The following is a 10,412-nucleotide window of genomic DNA, read 5'->3' as shown; positions in this document are numbered from 1 at the left end:
GCTTTTGCCACCCCTGGCTGGTTCTTAAATTGACACAACTGGCTGATCACTCAGCTGGGGCAAGTGGGTGTAATCGCCCCTTGCTTAGATATAGTATACCTATATCTAAACCTATATCTGGACACATATATAGCCTGTGAGCCACTCCTATGGAAGGCCTCATCAATCCTGGAGGCAGAGTGCGTGGTTTTATGTGAGATGGAGCTCTGGCATGAGCTGAGCCTGTCTGCAGCTGTCGGGAACAACTCCCTAAGCTGATCCGGGATAATGCCATACCATATACTCTTAAGCGCCTTATAATCCTCGCGGTTATATAGCAACTTTGGTTTGGCTTTATCAAAACATGTCGTGTAAGGTGTCATACGAATTGGAATACTACCCCCTCGCCAGTTCTGGTGACGAGGGTAGCATTCCACCCTTCTAGAGGGAGAAGACATGTTACTTTACTGAAACGCGGTTGATTTAAAATGAGCCTCAGATCCACAAAATGGATGCCCCTGCCACAGACACGGGTCTGGCCTCCTGCTGCTGACCGAAACTCAGCATATGGTGGCCTGGACAAAGGGTTTCCTGTTGCAGGGCGGTGTCAAACCACCCCAGACAGGAGATAGTGGATTGTAGTAGGGAGGTTTCAAAGAAACCAGACACTGCCTGGGGAGCACAAGGCTGCCCCTTGCATAATCCGGCCAAACCGGTTCTGGGGCCTCCCAGCCCCTGTCCCAGCGTGTTCTGGATTAAAGGAAAGGGGTGTAACCACCCCCTTCCTGGGTCCCACCCATAGGAGGGGACCTAGCAGGATGTCCAGCCCCCCAGATTCGAATAAGAGTGGGAGCCATGCCAATGCAACTCAGATCATCCTGAAGAAACATAAGAAACGAATTCTGGACCCTTCGACTTTCTACACGACGTGAGAAGACTGAAGAATCTCCCTTGTGGTCAAGGAGTGACCACCCTGTGCAAACAGGTACCACCCAGCCCTCGACCCTTGCTTTGTTGCAGTCCCCGCCGGGACTCGAGCGACAGAGATTGACGAGATCAAGCTTGCCTGCCTTCTCCCTGCCCGATCCACAGTCCCTGCAGAGCTGAGACCCGTGGAGGCGACCGGAAGCGTGGGGCACGCCATCTTGAAAAGGCCACGAGACGCTGACCGTGCAGCCCACGAGTGACCCTCGAAGCTGTACACCGGGGTTTGAGAAGCCCCAGCCCCGAGCTCCACTTGCACCAAAGCTCACCCCTCCACACTCGACGAGTGCTGCGTGGGGCCCTTCTGCTTGTGTTGGCTCGACGCGTTGGCCCGGTCAATTGCCAGCTGGCTTGTGGCCCCTGTGCCAACGAAAACTGAAATACAACTTGCTTTTTGGGTTGCTCCAGATCTGCACCAGCTCCTGTGAAAAGGAGCCCCCACTCTGACCCTCCTGGTTCGAGTGATAAGCAATCTCCCGGTTCCGCATGGATTGCTTTTGCCAAGTGCTGTTTGCTGCAATCTTGAAGCCGACGGTGCTGACGGCGAGAGCCTACGTGGGACAGATCGTGACCTGCTCCTGGACATCGCAGATGCCCCAGAGCCCACGTGACAGCGGAGAGAAGCCTATCAACAACCACCTGATTGCGCCCGACATTGCCTGGTTCCGTCCTGGTTCCACCCTGGTCACTGCTGAGTGACCCAGACTCTGTCCCCTCTGCTTTCAGGTACTTTTCTACTTCGATCTACCCTTGGATCGCACCGGACACTTCTGCTTCACAGCGCCTGCAGCTGCAACAGCTTTAAGCACCAAGAGCCTGCGTGTCAGAACCCGACGCCACTTCGACCCTGTGCACCCACGGCCTGTGGGTGAGGTAACATTGCAACGCCGGTGTTCCCACACTGGTACACACCTCTAGGGTCTGTGTCTAAAGTTTTGTTCCTCTAGGTTCAGCGGAAGTATCTTTTAATTCACTTTATCTAACTTTTACGCACCATTGACTTTGCATTGGTGCGAGCTGCACTTTCCGTGCTGCACCCGTCTCCTGTGGGCTACTCCCGACTTCAGCATTGCTAGTCCTGACTGCTCCCAGCGAATCTCTAGGCCCTAGGCCTAACCACTGTTCGATTGGTATCTCTTATACCACTTTCTTAGTATATGGTTTAAGTGGCCACCGGCCCTCATCCAAAATTGTGCAACTTTGTATGTTATACTGTGCTTTTGATTTAACGCTTGTGCCCCTTTCCTCATAAAGAGTACTGGGGAGTAATTTAGAAATAAATACATATATTTTTACAATATATACTTGTGTGGTGTCCTTTCATTTGATTACAGGATTGTATGTGGTAAAACAGCTCGCTTAACACGACCTCTTAAGTTAAGCCTTTAAGGCTGCTTAGTCCATGCTACCTCTAGGATAGCTTGTCTAACAAGGTTGACTTACAACCAGACATCTTTGGGGTTTGTTTGGACTGATACCAAGTGGTTCCAGAATTGGAAACACTACATATCAGGCCAACTTCTCACAGTGGCGGTGTTGCGGTCGTTGATCTTTTCAAGGTGAAAGTTGAGGTATCCCAGAAGGATGTAGTCTTTGGAGGGGAGCGCGTGAGGAGTGATGAAGTCCGTGATGTCTTCTCTAAATTTTGCTCGGGGTCCTGGTGGTCTGTAGAGGAGGGTGCCTCTGAGTGTGGTCTTGGGGTCGATGTGGATCTGGAAGTGAAGGTGTTCAGAGTTGGCGAGGTTGGCGTCAGAGCTGGTAGAGATGCGGATTGATTTCTTATGGACGATAGCGATTCCTCCTCCTGTGTGGCTGGTACGGTCTTTGCGAGTGATCTTATAGTCTTCAGGGATGGCAATGGTGATGTCTGTAGCGGAGGAAGCATTCATCCATGTTTCCGTAAGGAAGGCGATGTCCGGAGAAATGGTGTCTAGTAGATTCCATAGGTCGATGGCGTGCCTGTGGACTGATCGGGTGTTGAGAAGGATGCATTGTAGGTGAATGGGGTCGGGAATCTGTGGTGTGGTCGTAGCGGAGATGTTGACGGTGCCGATGAATTTGCAGGAGTAGCAGGAGAAAGGTCCATGGGTGTGTCCGGGAGCAGCTTGGACGCAGTTGGGGGCGCGACCGGGGTTGAGGGCTAGGAGGGTGGCGGCATCGTAGGTAATGCGGGAGGGCTGGGCAGCGCGAGGGGCAGGGGGTCTGGCGCTGGGCGCGGTCCAGGCGCGGACGGGCGTAGACGGGCTTACCTTTGGCGCACCTTCGGCGCGGATTGGGCGCGGTCGCTGCGCGTAAACGCTGCACGCGGGTACAACTGACATATATGGATAGTGGGGGGGGGAGAGGCGAGGGCGTCTCAGCTGGGAGGCGGGGCGGGCCACGAAGGAGGACAACAACGATCAAAATGGCAGCGGAGGGGTCAGCGTAGCGGAGCGCTTGGGGCGGAATGCACAGATACAGCAATTATGTATACACAGACACAAACGCGCTTTCAGAATGTCAAATATGCAAAGCGGCAAGCGGGGCAGACTGCAGGCAGTAATGAGGGCAGACAAAAGCTGAAAAACGATACCACAGTGCACCAGGGAGGCAGGGGAGCGACCACTCGGCTGGAGGGCGAAGCGAGTCACAGCGCGTTCTGGACACGGAGCGCTCTATCTAGGCAGTGGGAGGGCGTCTCAGCTGGGAGGCGGGGCGGGCCACGAAGGAGGACAACAACGATCAAAATGGCAGCGGAGGGGTCAGCGGAGCGGAGCGCTTGGGGCGGAATGCACAGATACAGCAATTATGTATACACAGACACAAACGCGCTTTCAGAATGTCAAATATGCAAAGCGGCAAGCGGGGCAGACTGCAGGCAGTAATGAGGGCAGACAAAAGCTGAAAAACGATACCACAGTGCACCAGGGAGGCAGGGGAGCGACCACTCGGCTGGAGGGCGAAGCGAGAGTGTGTTGTCATGTCTCATCATGTGTCCTGTGGTGTCATGTGGTGTCATGTGGTGTCATGAGCCATGTGTCATCATGTGGTATATGCTATCATGTGTCGTGTCATGTGGTGCCATGTGATGTCATGTGATGTCATGTGTCATCATGTGAAGTCATGTATTGTAATGTGGTGTCATGTGGTGTCATGTGTCATCATGTGGCATATGTCATCATGTGTCATCATGTGTCGTCATGTGTCATGTGGTGTCATGTGTCATATGGTGTCATGTGCCCTCAAGTGTCATGTAATGTGTCGTCATGTGGTGTCATGTGTCATGTGTCATGCGATGTCATATGGTGTCATGTGCTGTTGTGTCATGTGGTGTCATGTGTCATCATGTGTCTTCATGTGTCATGTGTTAGTCATGTGGTATCATGTGTGATGTGTGATGCCATGTAATGTGTTGTCATGTGTTGTCATGTATCATGTGGTGTCATGTGCCATCATGTGTCACATGGTGTCAAGTGGTGTCATGTGTTGTCATGTGGTGTCATGTGCCATCATGTGTCATGTGGTGTCATGTGCCATGTGTCATCATGTGTCATGTGGTGTCATGTGTCATGTGGTGTCATATGTCATGTGGTGTTATGTGCCATGTGTCATCATATGTCATATGTCATCATGTGGTGTCATGTGGTGTTGTGTGCCATGTGTCATCATGTGTCATGTGTCATCATGTGTTGTCATGTGTCATCATGTGTCATGTGTTGTCATGTGCCATCATGTGTCATGTGGTGTCATGTGTCATGTGGTGTCATGTGCCATGTGTCATGTGTCATCATGTGTTGTCATGTGTCATCATGTGTAATGTAAAAGTAAAAAAAAATGTAAATTGATACTTGTATAGCGCACTACTCACCCTTAAGGCTCTCAAGGCGCTTGTACTAATACCACTGTGGAACCCGTCCTGGCTTTCCTTGTGAGGCGTCCACCCCTGGGCACCCCCAGGGTGAAGGCCAGGCATCCTTAGCGTTGTGGGGGCCGTTGTGGAGATTAAGCAAGCTATTGCCCAGAGTTGCAGAGTGGGACTCTATGATTGGAGTAGTCACCGAGGCGAGAATTATCAGGTCCGTGAAATTTTGAGCCCAAGACCCGCCGAGGTGGGGAATTGAACCCTGGTCCCGGGCTAGACCTCTGCATCAAGGTCTGCCACTCTAACCATTGAGCCACACTTCTCCAATGTGGTGTCATGTGGTGTCGTGTGCCATGTGTCATCATGTGTCATGTGTCATCATGTGTTGTCATGTGTCATTGGTGTCATGTGGTGTCTTTTGTCATGTGGTGTCATGTATCATCATGTGTCATGTGGTGCCATGTCGTAATTGGTGTCATGTGGTGTCATGTGGTGTCATGTGGTGTCACGTGGTGTCATGTGTCATGTGGTGTCATGTGGTGTCATGTGGTGTCATATGCCATCTGTCGTCATTTGTCATATGTCATCATGTGGTGTCATGTGGTGTCATGTGTCATGTGGTGTTGTGTGCCATGTGTCATCATGTGTTGTCATGTGTCATCATGTGTCATGTGTTGTCATGTGCCATCATGTGTCATGTGGTGTCATGTGTCATGTGGCATATGTCATCATGTTTCATCATGTGTCGTCATGGGTCATGTGGTGTCATGTGTCATATGGTGTCATATGCCATGTGTCAAGTGTCATCAAGTGGTGTCATGTGTCATGTGTTGTCATGTGTAATGTGCTGTCATGTGCCATAATGTATCATGTGGTGTCATGTGCCATGTGTCATCATGTTTCGTCATATGTCATGTGGTGTCATGTGATGTCATGTGTCGTCATGTGATGTCATGTATTATCATATGGTGTCATGTGGTGTCATGTGATGTGATGTGAAAGGCATTTGCAAAGCGCAGCATACACTATACAGTTTCTTGGCGCTTGGGCAAAGAAGGGCGGTGGGCACCGCCTGGACAGGACAAGGGAGTGCACAGCAGCAACAAAGAAAAACGAGAAAAAGAAAAGAGAACGGAGAAGAAGAAAACATTTCAATTGTACGCAATGCGAAACAGATAAGTCTCAAGGAGGGATCTAAAACGGGTATAGGGAGAAGCAAACCTTATGTCCAATGGGAGGGCATTCCAGAAAGATGGGGCAAGGAATGAGAATCTTAAACCTCCCCATTTCTTATGCTTGACTCTCGGGACTTTGAGTAGAGGCAAGTGAGTCGAGCGAAGATTGCGATAGGGGACATAGGGATGAATGAGGTAAGAGATAAAGGTAGGACCTAGGCCAGCCAGAGATTTAAAAACAAGGCAGCCCAGCTTGAATTTGCAGCGTTCAGAAACAGGGAGCCAGTGCAGAGATCTTAGCAGGGGCGGACATGATGGTGCCTCGGTTGATGGAAGATGTGAGGTTTGCCGCCTGGTTCTGGACAAGCTGCAAACGTTTGAGTTGATAATCTGGGATGCCTATGTACAAGGAACTGGCGTAGTCAATCCTAGAGACGACTAACGCCAAGAGGGCTAAGGTAAGAGCCTCGGTGGTAAGAAACCGCGTGATTTTCCAAATTTTGCGCAGTTGGAAAAAACAAGAAGAGACAATGGCATTTATCTGGGGCTTCATCGAAAGATCTTTACTGATGATAACCCCCAGACTTTTGGCTGAGTCAACTGGACGAGGAGGAAGACCCAAGCTAGCAGGCCAGAAATTGGAATTCCAAGGGTTGGAAGGCCCCCCGACAAGAACCAATTCAGTCTTGTTGGGGTTAAGCTTAAGGTGATTTGCCCCCATCCAGTTGCTGATGTGACAAAGGGTGGCTTAAAATTCTGAGACCGACTGGTCAGAGGGGTCGATGTTGAAGACCAGGTGGATGTCATCCGCGTAATTAAACGCGTGACATTCCTATCTCGGAGAGACCGGATCAGGGGGTAAGGTATAAATTAAAAAGGAGCGGGATAAAGAAGAGCCCTGCGGCACGCCATAGGTCAACCCCACCCTGTCAGCGGAGAACTGGGAAAGCCGGACCGCTTGTTGGCGGCTGGTGAGAAACGAGCGAACCCAGTCCAGGGCAGTGCCCCTAATGCCAGCCTGCCTGACACGGTCGACCAAGATGACATGGTTGACCGTGTCAAAGGTGGCCGACAAATCCAGGAGCACTAGGGCCTGACTGATGTAAGAGTTGGCCCCCCTACGCAGTTCTTCCATGACAGAGAGTATGACCATCTCTTTAGAATGGGCGGGTCTAAACCCGGCCTGTTGAGAGTCGAGAAAATGAGACTGCTCAACAAATGAGCTCAAGATGTTAGTGACGTGAGACTTGAGCGCATTGCTGAGGTAGGGAAGGCGGGAGATAGAGCGGAAGTTGCTCATGATCGTGGGATCGGCTGTAGGTTTCTTTAAGATAGGCACTACCTTGGCTGCCTTAAAAGAGCTAGGGACTAGGCCAAGAGTGAAGGAATTATTCAGGAGTGCCAAGGGGGGGGGGGGCTGGGCAGGCAATTAAGGCCTTGTGTAGGATCTTGGGAGGGCAGCAATCAGTGGGAGACCCTGAGGTGACTTTGCTTAGAAGAGCGGAGAAGTCCACCTCCAGAATGAGGGGGATCTGAGTGAGACAGTGGGGGTTGAGGGAGTCAGCGAGGGACCCAGGAGAGTGAGATAAGGGCGACACCGAAATGCTGTTTTTGATTTTTTCAATCTTTTCAACAAAAAAGTGATTGAGAGAATCACAAAGCCCCTGTGAAGGGTGTGGTAAATATATTCAATTACCTCAAGGGAGAGGTTTAATGGAGACCCGGTCTGGGTGAGACAGTTCCTCCACAATCGTGAAAATGTCTTTAGCTTTGTTAGCTGACTCCACAATTTTGTTGGAAAAATATAGGGTTTTGGCTAACACAATGGAAGACGTGTACCCTTTAAGTAAAGTTGAGAACTCTAGCCTAGCTTCAGGTGTCAAGTGTCATCATGTGTCATGTGGGGTCATGTGGTGTTGTAGGAAGGTGGCTACCTGACTATGGTTACCCCAGATTTTTTTGCCTTGTGTTTAGCTGGTTTTCGACTTAGTTGGCCTGGTTTCCTGCTAATCAGGGCCCCAGGCTATCTGCTCTCTCTGTAAAATGGATTCCATGTACCCTAGGTACATATCACAATTGGAAATGGACTCCTTGTCAGCCCCTGTACCATGCACTATAGGTGCTCAGGGCATAGGTGCCAGCAAGGCCTACCAGGGGCTGAAGCATAGCTTTTGCCACCCCTGGCTGGTTCTTAAATTGCCACAACTGGCTGATCACTCAGCTGGGGGCAAGTGGGTGTAATCACCCCTTGCTTAGATATAGTATACCTATATCTAAACCTATATCTGGACACATATAAACCTGTGAGCCACTCCTATGGAAGGCCTCATCAATCCTTGAGGCAGAGTGCGTGGTTTTATGTGAGATGGAGCTCTGGCATGAGCTGAGCCTGTCTGCAGCTGTCAGGAACAACTCCCTAAGCTGATCCGGGATAATGCCATACCATATAATCTTAAGCGCCTTATAATCCTCACGGTTATATAGCAACTTTGGTTTGGCTTTATCAAAACATGTCGTGTAAGGTGTCACACGATTTGGAATACTACCCCCTCGCCAGTTCTGGTGACGGGGGTAGCATTCCACCCTTCTAGAGGGATAAGACATGTTACTTTACTGAAACGCGGTTGATTTAAAATGAGCCTCAGATCCACAAAATGGATGCCTCTGCCACAGACACGGGTCTGGCCTCCTGCTGCTGACCGAAACTCAGCAAATGGTGGCCTGGACAAAGGGTTTCCTGTCGCAGGGCGGTGTCAAACCACCCCAGACAGGAGATAGTGGATTGTAGTAGGGAGGTTTCAAAGAAACCAGACACTGCCTGGGGAGCACAAGGCTGCCCCTTGCATAATCCGGCTAAACCGGTTCTGGGGCCTTCCAGCCCCAGTACCAGCACGGCCTGGATCAAAGGAAAGGGGTGTAACCACCCCCTTCCTGGGTCCCACCCATAGGAGGGGACCTAGCAGGATGTCCAGCCCACCAGATTCGAATAGGAGTGGGAGCAGTGCCGATGCAACTCAGATCATCCTGAAGAAACATAAGAAACGAATTCTGGACCCTTCGACATTCTATTCAACATAGAAGACGGAAGAATCTCCCTTGTGGTCAAGGAGTGACCACCCTGTGCAAACAGGCACCATCCAGCCCTCGACCCTTGCTTTGTTGCAGTTCCCGCCGGAACTCGAGCAACAAAGATCGACGAGATCAAGCTTGCCTGCCTTCTCCCAGCCCGATCCACAGTCCCTGCAGAGCTGAGACCAGTGGAGGCAACCAGAAGCGTGGGGCACGCCATCTTGAAAAGGCCACGAGATGCTGACCGTGCAGCCCATGAGTGACCCTCGAAGATGTACACCGGGGTTTGAGAAGCCCCAACCCCGAGCTACACTTGCACCAAAGCTACCCCCTCCACACTCGACGAGTGCTGCATGGGGCTCTTCTGCTCGTGTTGGCTCGACGCGTTGGCCCGGTCACTTGCCAGCTGGCTTGTGGCCCCTGTGCCAACGAAAACCTGAATACGACTTGCTTTTCTGGTTGCTCCAGATCTGCACCAGCTCCTGTGAAAAGGAGCCCCCACTCTGACCCTCCTGGTTTGAGTGAGAAGCAATCTCCCGGTTCCGTGTGGATTGCTTTTGCCAAGTGCTGTTTGCTGCAATCTTGAAGCCGATGGTGCTGACGGCGAGAGCCTACGTGGGACAGATCGTGACCTGCTCCTGGACGTCGCAGATGCCCCAGAGCCCACGTGACAGCGGAGAGAAGCCTCTCGACAACCACCTGATTGCGCCCAACATTGCCTGGTTCCGTCCTGGTTCCACCCTGGTCACTGCTGAGTGACCCAGACTCTGTCCCCTCTGCTTTCAGGTACTTTTCGACTTCGAACCACCCTTGGATCACACCGGACACTTCTGCTTCAGATCGCCTGCAGCTTCTTAAGCTCCAAGCACCAAGAGCCTGCGTGTCAAAACCCGACGCCACTTCGACCCTGTGCACCCGCTTCCTGTGGGTGAGGTAACATTGCAACGCCGGTGTTCCCACACTGGTACACACCTCTAGGGTCTGTGTCTTAAGTTTTGTTCCTCTAGGTTCAGCGGAAGTATCTTTAAACTCACTTTGTGCAACTTTTACGCACCATTGACATTGCATTGGTGTAAGCCGCACTTTCCGTGCTGCACCCGAGTCCCGTGGGCTACTCCCGACTTCAGCATTGCTAGTCCAGACTGCTCCCAGCGATTCTCCAGGCCCTAGGCCTAACCACTGTTCGATTGGTATCTCTTATACCACTTTTTTAGTATTTGGTTTGAGTGGCCACCGGCCCTCATCCAAAATTGTGCAACTTTGTATGTTATACTGTGCTTTTGATTTAACGCTTGTGCCCCTTTCCTCATAAAGAGTACTGGGGAGTAATTTTGAAATAAATACATATATTTTTACAATATATA

The sequence above is a fragment of the Lissotriton vulgaris genome, chromosome 2_2 (genome assembly GCF_964263255.1).
Source record: "Lissotriton vulgaris chromosome 2_2, aLisVul1.2, whole genome shotgun sequence".
NCBI classification, from domain to species: Eukaryota; Metazoa; Chordata; class Amphibia; order Caudata; family Salamandridae; genus Lissotriton; species Lissotriton vulgaris.
The sequence above is the reverse complement of the archived record's forward strand: the minus strand, read 5'-3'. Positions refer to the sequence as shown.